Here is a 14867-nt window from a genome sequence, read left to right as displayed (position 1 = left end):
TTACACTAATGAATATGCGGCTCCACCTCCCATAGAGTGCCCTGTGGTGGCCATACCATCACTTCCAGGACTCCTTATTCACTTCAAATATAGTAATTAATTACATTAGCTGTATGTTTGGAGTCGCTGCCCTGCTGCAGAATAAATTTGAAAATCATTGGTTGCTTCCCTGACGGTATTTTATGATGGATACCGTAATTATCTTCCTGTATTTCTCAGCATTGAGGATGCCAAATCCCCAACTTCATTGCTGAAATGCAGCCCTGAACTTGCAAGAACCCTCCACCATACTTCACTACTGCCGGCATACATTTAATATTGTTTTAATATTGTACCAGAATAAACTGCATTTTTGTTACTGTTGAATGTTTCCAATTTTGACATCAGTCCAGACTACCTGTTGCCAATTCTCTGCACCCCAGTTCCTGGGTTTTCTTGTATAGTTCAGTAATTTGGCCTTGTTTACATGTAGAAAGTATGTTGTTTTTTTACCACAATCTGTCTGTCTGTCACAGAAATCCCGCGTCGCTGATTGGTCGCGGCCCGAGGCCACGACCAATCAGCGACGGGCACAGTCTGGCCGTGAATTGGGCCCCTTCCTCCTCAACTGGAGTCAGTTCCCCCTCCCTACTCCCCCCCAGTCAGCGCCCACATAGCGTTAACCGGACTGCCTTACACCGCGGCATAATATGGTGTAAGGCAGTCAGTTAACGCTGCCATTAACCCTGTGTGACCAACTTTTTTTTACTATCGATACTGCCTGTGCAGCATCAATAGTAAAAACATAATGTTAAAAATAACAAAAAATCATTATATAATCACCCTCCGACGACCCCCGGATCCAGCCCAGGCCTTTCCCGCTCCTCGTGCGCCGCTCCGGTCCCCAGAATGCATTGCAGCAATGACCGGAGATGAAGAAGCGGTCTCGTGACATCACGTGTTATTGCCGCTTGGGACCGGAGCAGCGCGCGAGGAGCGGGAAAGGCCTGGGCTGGATCCGGGGGCCGTCGGATATATACTGCAAGGGTTGTGTTATATACTACGTGGGCTGTGCAATATACTACGTGGGCTGTGCAATATACTGCATGGGCTGTGCAATATACTACGTGGGCTGTGCAATATACTACGTGGCTGTGCTACATACTACGTGGCTGTGCTACATACTACGTGGCTGTGCAATATACAGTTAGGGCCAGAAATATTTGGACAGTGACACAATTTTCGCGAGTTGGGCTCTGCATGCCACCACATTGGATTTGAAATGAAACCTCTACAACAGAATTCAAGTGCAGATTGTAACATTTAATTTGAAGGGTTGAACAAAAATATCTGATAGAAAATGTAGGAATTGTACACATTTCTTTACAAACACTCCACATTTTAGGAGGTCAAAAGTAATTGGACAAATAAACATAACCCAAACAAAATATTTTTATTTTCAATATTTTGTTGCAAATCCTTTGGAGGCAATCACTGCCTTAAGTCTGGAACCCATGGACATCACCAAACGCTGGGTTTCCTCCTTCTTAATGCTTTGCCAGGCCTTTACAGCCGCAGCCTTCAGGTCTTGCTTGTTTGTGGGTCTTTCCGTCTTAAGTCTGGATTTGAGCAAGTGAAATGCATGCTCAATTGGGTTTAGATCTGGAGATTGACTTGGCCATTGCAGAATGTTCCACTTTTTGGCACTCATGAACTCCTGGGTAGCTTTGGCTGTATGCTTGGGGTCATTGTCCATCTGTACTATGAAGCGCCGTCCAATCAACTTTGCAGCATTTGGCTGAATCTGGGCTGAAAGTACATCCCGGTACACTTCAGAATTCATCCGGCTACTCTTGTCTGCTCTTATGTCATCAATAAACACAAGTGACCCAGTGCCATTGAAAGCCATGCATGCCCATGCCATCAAGTTGCCTCCACCATGTTTTACAGAGGATGTGGTGTGCCTTGGATCATGTGCCGTTCCCTTTCTTCTCCAAACTTTTTTCTTCCCATCATTCTGGTACAGGTTGATCTTTGTCTCATCTGTCCATAGAATACTTTTCCAGAACTGAGCTGGCTTCTTGAGGTGTTTTTCTGCAAATTTAACTCTGGCCTGTCTATTTTTGGTATTGATGAATGGTTTGCATCTAGATGTGAACCCTTTGTATTTACGGTCATGGAGTTTTCTCTTTACTGTTGACTTAGAGACAGATACACCTACTTCACTGAGAGTGTTCTGGACTTCAGTTGATGTTGTGAACGGGTTCTTCTTCACCAAATTAAGTATGCGGCGATCATCCACCACTGTCATCCGTGGACACCCAGGCCTTTTTGAGTTCCCAAGCTCACCAGTCAATTCCTTTTTTCTCAGAATGTACCCAACTGTTGATTTTGCTACTACAAGCATGTCTGCTATCTCTCTGATGGATTTTTTCTTTTTTTTCAGCCTCAGGATGTTCTGCTTCACCTCAATTGAGAGTTCCTTTGACCGCATGTTGTCTGCTCACAGCAACAGCTTCCAAATGCAAAACCACACACCTGGAATCCACCCCTGACCTTTTAACTACTTCATTGATTACAGGTTAACGAGGGAGACGCCTTCAGAGTTAATTGCAGCTCTTAGAGTCCATTGTCCAATTACTTTTGGTCCCTTGAAAAAGAGGACGCTATGCATTACAGAGCTATGATTCCTAAACCCTTTCTCCGATTTGGATGTGGAAACTATCATATTGCAGCTGGGAGTGTGTACTTTCAGCCCATATTACATATATAATTTTATTTCTGAACATGTTTTTGTAAACAGCTAAAATAACAAAACTTGTGTCACTGTCCAAATATTTCTGGCCCTAACTGTACGACGTGGGCTGTGTTATATACTACGTGGGCTGTGTTATACACTAGGTGGGCTGTGTTATACACTACGTGGGCTGTGTTATACACTACGTGGGCTGTGTTATACACTACGTGGGCTGTGTTATACACTAGGTGGGCTGTGTTATACACTACGTGGGCTGTGTTATACACTACGTGGGCTGTGTTATACACTACGTGGGCTGTGTTATACACTACGTGGACTGCTATATATTATGTGGCTATGCTATATACTATGTGGCTGTGCTATATAATACGTGGCCGGCCGTGTACAATCAGCGACAGGTGCACTCCGGCCGCGGATTGGCGCAGGATTTGAACCACGCTTCGCTAATTGGTCACGTCCGGCCAGCCGAATTCTATGTATTCATTGTATTATTCTAAAATCTTCATAAATAAACTACATACATATTCTAGAATACCCGATGCGTTAGAATCGGGCCACCATCTAGTATTTCCATAAAGACCAATTCTTGTCAGACTTCTCCAAAAAGTAGAATGATGTGATCGATGAGGCATCTCAGCTCCTGCACTAAATTTCCTTGGCGACCACTGCATCTGCGGGCCTGAAATTAGCCCATTTCTTGATATCTTCAATGTGAAGAAATACAGGAAGTTACTTGTCTATCATGCAATACCATCGGTGAGGCATTTAATTGGCACTACATTTATTCTGCAGCATTAGGACAACCACTATATAACATACAGCCAATGTCACCAAGATGTAACTTCAGAGGAAAGAAGAACGAAGAGTCCTGAAGTGATGATATGCCCACCCCCCCCCCCCCCCAAAAAAAAAAAAAAAAAAAAAAAAAAAAAATATATATATATATATAATGAAAAAAAGAACAGCTTCAAAATACTACCTTGAAAAACGTGCGGAGCTTTCCAAACCACTGTTAAGGGTGGTTCTAAATATAAAGATGAAAAAAGGAAAACAGCGCTAACAAATGAAAAAAAAAAGTGGACTTTAATGCCTGAACGGCATGCAAACGTTTCAGATGTAATATCCTTTCTCAAGCAGTGTATACATGGAAGTGTCAGGTTTTTATACAAACCACATATAGATCTCATTAACAATATCACTACATCAAATGTCAAATAATATACAGTAATAAGTAAGTGCCAAGTGACAAAAAAGTGCCATTCATGCAGTAACAAAGATCCCTTTAAAAAAATCTCATTTATAAGCATAAAACATCATGCGATCTCTCATATTATTTAAAAGTACCTAATCGCAATCATTACGTTAACCAGGTGTCCCACTCAATGAAGCGCAATCAAAAAAGACTCACACATGTCTTTGCTTGTAAACGCCATGTCCACGGCGTTCCTAGACATCAACTGCGCATGTCCATGACGAAAATACCCATGAACCATAGCGCCTCTCTCCACGCCTGCGCAGATTACATCCAAGGTACCGGACGCCATCTTTGTTATGGTATTCCACTAACCTCCGATCACTGCTGCACATATGTACGGCTGTCACTACCAGAACGTTTTAAAACAAGGCTCATACCTGCGCAGAGCAAATGTGGAATACCTACTATCATCCCACTCAAAGAATCCTTGAGTTCCATGTCTTATATATTGACACACAGGCCATATTATTAAAAATACATCAATGTAGAACAATTTCTGTTCTTTCAAAGAAGATATGGACAATAAATGGGATCAGAATGTGGACACATATTAGACATGCTAAACAAACCAGGGTCACGGCATAAGCCCCAAACAGTGTTACAAGACACAGGAACACCCCACTCATTACAGAGGGGTCTCCTGTGTCAAAGCATGGACCTGAGCGACAAAGGAGGCGATTAAACCCCCCGGTCTTTTGATAGCCAGCATCCGAAAAAAATGAAAGAATCGATACCATACAGTCAGCTTTTGCGCATTAAGAGAATTGAAAGGGAGGAGAGTTCACAAAATGATTCTTTTCAAAGGGTTATGAAAAGATTTTCGGATAGAGGCTATCCTCAAAATTTGTTGGAAACTCAAAAAACTAGAGTGGATGGTGTGAAAAGGGAGGATCTGTTTAACAAATCTAACACCTGTTAACAGATTCCCTTTAAAGGTGGCAAGGTAGGGTAATTCAAAAATAAAAGCGAAACATGGAATTTCTAAAATTTATGATAAAAAAAAATTTAAATTTTAAGACAAGTACAAATTAATTTCATCTCAACAAGAGACAGAATGTATAGCGGAATTTCAACCTAGAAACAGAGGCTGTGCAGTAAATACACGTCCAATGATACAGCAATAAAAGTTTGATTTTATATTACAATATGACTCAGAACTCAGAAAGAATAATGTAATAGAATAAAATGCAATTTTGTGTGACTGCAGTTTGGAAGCTTATCACATTACACTCAGGTGATGGTTTATATTTTTAAGCACTTTTTGACGCTGCCCGATCAATTATGGTGGAATCATCTGAGCCCTCACGTAAACTCATCCACACTTGTTGATCTTTTTTTGTTTCCAATCTTGCCACAACTCAAAATTTATAATCAGCCATCTGCCAATTACTCACCGCAAAGCCTGGGGAGGCGCAAGTTAAGCTCTCCGCGGCTCCAATGATCCTACAAAGTCGTTATATCAGTTCAGCTAAGTGTCATATTAAAAACACTTGTAAGATAGAAAGAAAATGCCGTAGGGGCCAGATCAGAATTACAAATGAGCGTATGACGGCTATTGCAATAAAACAATTAAATAAGTCCCTTAAGGGAGAAAAATAACCTGATTATTAACCTTGCGGAGACTATTTATGAGCTGGGTCTCGGTTCTTGCAAAGCCATGTGTTACAGTAAATGCTCTGTATAATACAAAGCTCAATCACGGAGCAATTTTACAGAGTTTAAATATTTCCACATCACTTTGATCAGTTCAGTAATCTGAGAAATGTGCGATAATAATAACAAAACAGATGGTAAACTGATGAACTAGGCGGAAGGTTAAGCACAATGGTGATGTATGGACCATAGCTCATTTCTTTCACAAGGTATTTTGCTGCCTCTTATGCCGCAGTTCATTTTAATTCAGTAAGCCTTGACAATGGACTCAGGTCTTACACATTAAAAACTATTCCCCATTACCTATTTTTCTTCATTCGTGAGAGAACCATTATTCAAAGGATCATCTGACCAATGTGGGTTCTTGTTTGGATTTGGGCACAATTATTCATCTACAATGTATTTTGATTGGTCATTACTTGCCGGCTACCATTCTCTGGTGATGGGAGCTGTGGTAAGCCATATAAATGTGATGATTGCCTGTCTTTGAGACTATGGTTAGAGTTATGAGGGAAGAGTGGCACAGAAAAATATCTAATTGGCTTTACGAGCACTGCACAGACATGACAGTGATCCGCTAACTGAGCAAATCTTATGGCGTTATTCCCATCACGTCTATATTTATGGTAAATCCTTACAGTAGGTCATAAATCTATAGTGGGTGTGTGCCCTACCAATGAAACATGTATGTATCTCGAGAACAGAGCCCCAGCACACGCTACTTCAGAGGAGAGGTGGTCGGAATTTGCTTACAATTGAATAGGAATTCGGGCCACCTCTCCACCGCCACGGGCACAAGTCTAAAGATAGATTTGGTTCTGTTGGTAGGACTGGCATGTACTATACCTTTATGATACATCCTATGGGTATGCCATCAATGTACAAAAAGGGAAAATACTAAAAACAGAAGCTAAAACAACATGATAAAGTTACTCAAAAAAGGGATTGGGATCACTGCTGTGCAACAAAGTGTATGCGTTATGCCGCAGCTATTACGTATCCTGCTCAGCGCCTTCTAGACAATACAATGCTCTTTGAAGTCCCTGTTCTTCTCTTTTCATCAATACTGTATCTGAGTCCATGAATGCTCAAAGTCTGAAGAGGATGTACCGTACATCTGAAAATGCACAAGTGTCTTGTATTTTAACTATCAAAGTTATCATTGTATTCACCTTTGAAAAGACACTGACATTGACTCATTAATTTGCACCAGTTTTTGGCATAACTGCAGAAAAAAATGGCAGCTTATAAAAATGCCTAAAAATATTCAAATATTCAATATTTTTTGCTTTTCCTTCCAAAAGTAGAAAGTTATGTAAAAAGGGTTGTGGTCTCAAAAGTGTGGTTGTTTCAGGACAGATTTATTAAAAAGGTTTCCCAGGATCAGAATATTAATGACCTATTGAAAAGAGGTCATCAATATCACATTGGTGAGGATCGGATTCTGGATAGTTGGAGACAGCAGCACTTGTACAAGTGATGAAGCCTTTTCAGTGTGCACATTAATCCATCTACCTACACATTATCTACACAGTTTTAGCGATGTAGGGTACTGAATGGGACAACACTGAAACAAACGGCAGTGCCAAGTAGGCAACGTGCAGGTAGACGGAGCAATGTAGGAACAGCACTCTCCATGGGCCGTCCAAACCACAGATTAGTAGAGACGCCGAGAGGTAAACCCATGCCTATCTAATATTGATGGCCTACCTTAACGATAGGTCAGCAATATTCTGATGCCGCAAAAAGCTAAATATCCTCTGCCCATAGCAAGTGTAGACTCCACGTACTAACTGAGCCAAAAATGTATTAGGAGTCATGCCTCTTTAAAGTGAACCTGAGAGCTAATACATCTGATCCACAAGACGTCCTGTAGACAGGCGGGTCCCTGGTGGCTTCTCCCCACCCGCTGCCCTGGATTCATAGGTACGTATCTGCCTACATGGGCATGCACGCAGTGTTTCAGGGTTAAAGATATATGGCTGGAATCCTGCAACTACTGTCTCATACCCACTGAACCAATCACAAACATCGGCTGTCAGGTTCACTTTAATTAAAAAACAAAAAAAAACTAGTGTAAAATCATTCCAACCATCTTCTTTTTTAGACTAGGGCTGATAAATCGATCTAAACCTCTGATAGTTAACACCTGTATCAATTTCATAGGAAACTGCTTTTAATCGAAGTCAGGATATTCGATTTTTCATTACGGTTTGAGAATTCCTTCCTATATAGGATGCAAATTGCCTCTTCTGAGAAAAAGTAGCCTTAAACTCTATAGCGCCACCTGTTGGAAGTAGCGATCCTACAAGTCACAATCAACTCTTTAACGAGTCGTGCAATATGACTTAGGATAAAAGCCAAATCAGTATTTCACTTCATAGGCATGGTGTTTCGGGCTGTTGCCCCTCGTCAGTGCAAAGCATGAGAACTGATTTGGCTAGGTGAGAGGCTCTGGACTCGGGTCTAAGGGGTATCGTTTCTCCTTATGGAGAGTGACCTACCATCTCTGGCTTGTCAAGGTAAGGAGGCTTATTCACCATACAATGCTCCTCTGGGAAATATAATATGCAAATTGCCTCTTCAAAGAGTTGATAGTGACTTGTAGGATCGCTACTTCCAACAGGTGGCACTATAGAGTTTAAGTCCTCTTTTTCTCAGAAGAGGCAGTTTGCATATTAGACTTCCTTCTTATATATAGGGAAATATTTGGAATTGAGAGTCCTCAGTAGTCGGTACCAAGATATATCTCTTTCCTGTTCCTATATAGGGAACACAATGAAACGGAATAAATTTAATAAATGATCAAAATCAGGTGTAAATCGATCAGTGCACATCTGGAGACTAAAACGATCAGGTGATGATTAACATTGATAAAGCAGCTATGTAATAGGGAGACGTGAAGTAATCAGAATCCATGGAGGCCGGATATGTACTGTAACATCGCATGGTCTGAATGGAGCTTCTACATGTGAAATTAACCTGCTTTAATGACCTGGGTTTTCCACTTCATGAGCTCATTTCAGAATCGAGACTCATTACTGAAACATGCAAACATCAAATGAAGCTTTTCCCCGATATATACTGGGTGCTTACATATTAATCAGAGCGACATTGGAAGTGGAATTAAGTTAATTACATTGAAGTAAACTCATTTACGGTATATAAGAGAAATTACTCTTGTTCTCGAAAAATATATTTCCACAAAACACTGTAAAGGAAAGCACTACTTGACATGCAATTACCAACACTAGCTAAATAGGGTTCACCGGGATTATACAGATATAGCTGAGCGGAATAACTTACTGTACTATCAATAGGTTCACAATTTACATAGGACTGCAGATAATCGTTGAAATAAAATTACATGAAATAGTTAAAATAAAAATCAGTTCTGCTAAATGCGTACAATACCTGGGCAAGAGATCTTTCAAAAGGAACATATACATAATATTATAAGGCGGTCTTGTGCAATTCTGTGAGCATGGCCGCATACGGCATTACCGAGCGAGCTGCATTGTAATCAGGGCCCTGCTGTGTGATGCCTCCGCGAGAAAAGCTCTTTACTGAATTCTATGGACCATTTATACTGTATATTTCTACAAATTGATCTCATCCGAAGACAGACTAAACACAATGTTTTCCCCATAATGGTAGTTTTCCATGCTCCTTACCAGTTTTGCTGCATTTATTAGCACAGTTCGCAAATTGCCTCTTCAGACAGGAAGAGGACTAGAGGTCTAGCCCAGGGGCGGGCTGGCTGGCAAATTTTAGCCTGGGGGGCAAGCACACAGCAGTGGCCCATGAGTAGCGGCCCATCCTTAAAGGGGTCAACAGATCTTATGCTACATGTCTACATCTACAGTCACTATGTGTGACTCCTCATATCGTGCGCACTGTGCGCTGGGAAGATTCTCTGGTGCCGGCGCCGGGAACAGGTGGTCTTGTGACCGCAAGCATGTGATATATATATATATATTTCCCCGGCCACATTCTGACTAGACTGTTTCTGGCCTTATTCAATACAGTTGCAGTAGGCCATTCAAGTCTAGTCGGCATGTGACGGCATGTATGTAAATCACAAACTTGCAGTCACACACCCACTGAATGACCACAGCACTGCGAGCAATATGAGGATTCACAAGTCTGCAGTCACATAGAATGACACACACACATGCACAGCCCCACTGTATAATGACACACACGCACAGCCCAACTGTATAATGACACACACGCACAGCCCCACTGTATAATGACACACACGCACAGCCCCACTGTATAATGACACACACATGCACAGCCCCACTGTATAATGACACACACATGCACAGCCCCACTGTATAATGACACACACGCACAGCCCAACTGTATAATGACACACACACGCACAGCCCCACTGTATAATGACACACACGCACAGCCCAACTGTATAATGACACACACGCACAGCCCAACTGTATAATGACACACACACGCACAGCCCCACTGTATAATGACACACACGCACAGCCCCACTGTATAATGACACACACGCACAGCCCCACTGTATAATGACACACACGCACAGCCCCACTGTATAATGACACACACGCACAGCCCCACTGTATAATGACACACACGCACAGCCCCACTGTATAATGACACACACATGCACAGCCCCACTGTATAATGACACACACATGCACAGCCCCACTGTATAATGACACACACGCACAGCCCCACTGTATAATGACACACACATGCACAGCCCCACTGTATAATGACACACACATGCACAGCCCCACTGTATAATGACACACACGCACAGCCCCACTGTATAATGACACACACGCACAGCCCCACTGTATAATGACACACACATGCACAGCCCCACTGTATAATGACACACACATGCACAGCCCCACTGTATAATGACACACACGCACAGCCCCACTGTATAATGACACACACATGCACAGCCCCACTGTATAATGACACACACATGCACAGCCCCACTGTATAATGACACACACGCACAGCCCCACTGTATAATGACACACACATGCACAGCCCCACTGTATAATGACACACACATGCACAGCCCCACTGTATAATGACACACACGCACAGCCCCACTGTATAATGACACACACATGCACAGCCCCACTGTATAATGACACACACATGCACAGCCCCACTGTATAATGACACACACGCACAGCCCCACTGTATAATGACACACACATGCACAGCCCCACTGTATAATGACACACACGCACAGCCCAACTGTATAATGGCACACACACGCACAGCCCCACTGTATAATGACACACACGCACAGCCCCACTATATAATGACACACACGCACAGCCCCACTTTATAATGACACACACTCACAGCCCCACTGTATAATGGCGCACACACGCACAGCCCCACTATATAATGACACACACGCACAGCCCCACTGTATAATGACACACACGCACAGCCCCACTGTATAATGACACACACACGCACAGCCCCACTGTATAATGACACACACGCACAGCCCCACTGTATAATGGCACACACACGCACAGCCCCACTATATAATGACACACACGCACAGCCCCACTATATAATGACACACACGCACAGCCCCACTGTATAATGACACACACACGCACAGCCCCACTGTATAATGACACACACGCACAGCCCCACTGTATAATGGCACACACACGCACAGCCCCACTATATAATGACACACACGCACAGCCCCACTATATAATGACACACACGCACAGCCCCACTGTATAATGGCACACACACGCACAGCCCCACTGTATAATGACACACACGCACAGCCCCACTATATAATGACACACACGCACAGCCCCACTGTATAATGACACACACGCACAGCCCCACTTTATAATGACACACACTCACAGCCCCACTGTATAATGGCGCACACACGCACAGCCCCACTATATAATGACACACACGCACAGCCCCACTGTATAATGACACACACGCACAGCCCCACTGTATAATGACACACACACGCACAGCCCCACTGTATAATGACACACACGCACAGCCCCACTGTATAATGGCACACACACGCACAGCCCCACTATATAATGACACACACGCACAGCCCCACTATATAATGACACACACGCACAGCCCCACTGTATAATGACACACACGCACAGCCCCACTGTATAATGACACACACGCACAGCCCCACTGTATAATGACACATACGCACCACCATTCCCGCTGTCCGCCGCCCCTACAGTACCTCCATAATGGCACCATAAAAAACTTCCATAACTCCACCAGAGTACCTCCTTAACACCACCATACAGTACCTTCAAAACACCACCATACGGTCCCTCCATAACAGCACCATACATTACCTCCATAACAGCACAATACAGTCCCTCCATAAAACCAAATGATCCCTCCATAAGAGCACCATACATTACCTCCATAACACAATAGTCCCTCCATAACAGTACCATACGGTCCCTTCATAACACCATACGATCCCTCCATAACAGCATTATACATTACCTCCATAACACCACAATACAGTCCCTCCATACCACCATATGGTCCCTCCATAACATTACCATACAATCCCTCCATAACAGCACCATACATTACATCCATAACACAATACAGTCCCTCCATACCACCAAGGCCAGACTGAGACAAAAAGGCACCCCTGCCACACAAATCCCACCACTAAACATACTATAGCACGTCCCACCCCCGATCAGTGGATTTTTACTTACTCCAGCAGTTTGTTTTTCTTTTTACAGCGCTGGAGTGGCGCTTCAAGTGTAAGCCCCCTAACCTCAGTGATATTCTCACCCTCTGGCATCTTCCCCGCTTTTCAGCACCGCTCTGGTCCCACAGCACCATTTTGTAAGAGCAGCTTCTGACAGCTGGAAGTCAGAAGTTACATTACAAGCTGTCAATACAAGGTTATGAGAGCCAGAACGAGGCCAGGAGAATGGTCTCATAGACTTGTACTGAAAAGTGACCTCCACGCCACTCCATGAAACACTAGAGATGCAAGCAGGTCACTTTTCACAGGAGACGAACCGGAGCAATGCTGGAGAGCAATGAAGGCAGAGGAAAGTGAATATGCAACAGGGGCAGCAGACTTACATTTAAAGTACCACTCCAGCCGTGCAATAAAGAAAAATGCTGGACTGGTGCTTTAAAGGAGTTATTTGAAGAGCTACATGTGAATGGCGCTGCAGTGCGCAGAATCGACCACAGCTCTAGTTACATGATGCTCGTCAGAGCTCCGGTTCTCGAGATTATGGGGGTCCCAGAGATTGGCAAGTTATCCCATATACCGAGGGAGGGGGTTACTTGGGGTAACCCATTTAAACAGGTTTTCCAAGATTTTGTTTGGCCATAGGAATATAAAAAATAAACCAATAATGACAATCCAGACGTTCAATACTACCTTTCCAACAATGTGACAGGAGAAGTGTGTATATATACAGTGTATATACAGAATAAGGCCCTGTTCACACGTTCAGTATTTTACATCAGTATGTGTAAACCACAAGCACAGCCTGTGCAGTAGCAGCTATCGGGTGTACATAAAAGGTGATCCAATAGCTGCTACTACGCATGCGCCGGCGGTGCCATCGTGGAGGAGGATATTTTTTTCTCTACAAACTTGGCGTCGCCTGCGCAGTAGCAGCTTTCGGATCACCTCTACCTACACTGATAGCAGCTACTGCGCAGGATAACCTTTAACAAATTAATTATATACACACTACATATGCAATCAGGCTGGCATCTGCCTGCAGAAGGTGCCTTATTTTTCGATAGATAGATATTCATTATGTAAACTAGGGGGCAGGTCCGTGTGGGATCAGTGACTTGTCAGCAGTCTGCCTTATGAATACCTAATCAGAGCACTACATGAAGATCCCCCACAGGCCGCCCATGGGCACGAGCATATCATTAACTAAAAACTGAAAACAAAGATCAGACAACAACCACAAGACAGGTTTCATCATCAGGTATCATTGTAATCAGTATAATGGCGCCAAGCTGACACTGACTGTAGGTTACTATGCACAATCCTGCTGACAAGGGCACTTTAATTATGTCGTTTATGTCACAAGGGATACGTCGGGGCCAACAACTATCTGCCAAGCTGGTTCCGGCGGGGCCGACCACTATTCACCACGCGGGATACGCCAAGGTCGACCACTATTCACGACGCGGGATACGCCGAGGCCGACCACTATATGCCACGCAGAATACGCCGGGGCCAATGACTATCCACCATACAGGGTACTCTGGGACTGATATATATACACATTACAAATTTGATATTTGAAAGTGAAATTATGGGCTGTCCACACGCTCACACACATGCACATTCACAAACATGCACGCTCAAAGACAGGAAAAACACACGCACACATACACACTTGAGAACACCACACAAACCCACAACCAGGAAATCACACACACACACACACACACACACCGGAAAACATACACAAACACCCAGGAAAACACACACGGTGGCATAACTACAAAATTATGGGAACCGGTGCAAACTTTCAAATGGGCCCCCCCTACCATGCCAAAATATTTTCCACCCAAATTCACATTTTTACTATTCATTTTTCACACTATAGCTTTATTACAAAGTTGTATAGTGTGACCTCAGTAGCGTAACTATCCCGTGCCCCATCCTGGTATATATTTGTCCCCTGTACGGTCGTTGTTATATAATGTATAAAAGAAAATAAACCATTATACTCATCAGGGGCTTACATAGAAGTCATGGGGATCCATATAAGAAGTATAATGCACCCCCATAGTCCTCCTTGTAATATAATGCACCCCCATAGTCCTCTATATAATAAACTGCACAATTCATAGTCATCCATATAGTATAATACACTCCTCATAGTGCTCAATATAGCATAATACACTCCTCATAGTGCTCCATCTACTATATAATTGTCTAAGGGTCACTTCCGTCTTTCTGTCTGTCCCGGATATTCATTGGTCGCGGCTTCTGTCTGTCATGGAATCCAAAGTCGCTGATTGGTCTTGGCAAAACGCCCACGACCATTGCCACGACCAATCAGCGACGGCCACAGTCCGGCGGCAATATGACCGCTCTTTCCTCCCCGCAGTCAGTGCCCGCTCCATACTCCCCTCCAGTCATGCAGTCAGCCCTCACACAGGGTTAATGCCAGC

General features: G+C 43.5%; 1 protein-coding gene across 5 annotated transcripts in view; it reads right to left on the bottom strand.

Moving 5' to 3' along the window:
• KIF16B (kinesin family member 16B) overlaps positions 1-14867 on the bottom strand; it is a 414534-nt gene that overhangs the window by 223789 nt on the left and 175878 nt on the right. The window lies entirely within an intron of this gene.

The sequence above is a fragment of the Ranitomeya imitator genome, chromosome 5, assembly GCF_032444005.1.
Source record: "Ranitomeya imitator isolate aRanImi1 chromosome 5, aRanImi1.pri, whole genome shotgun sequence".
NCBI lineage: Eukaryota > Metazoa > Chordata > Amphibia > Anura > Dendrobatidae > Ranitomeya > Ranitomeya imitator.
Note: the sequence above shows the minus strand (reverse complement) of the source record. Positions and strands in the feature narration are given on the sequence as shown.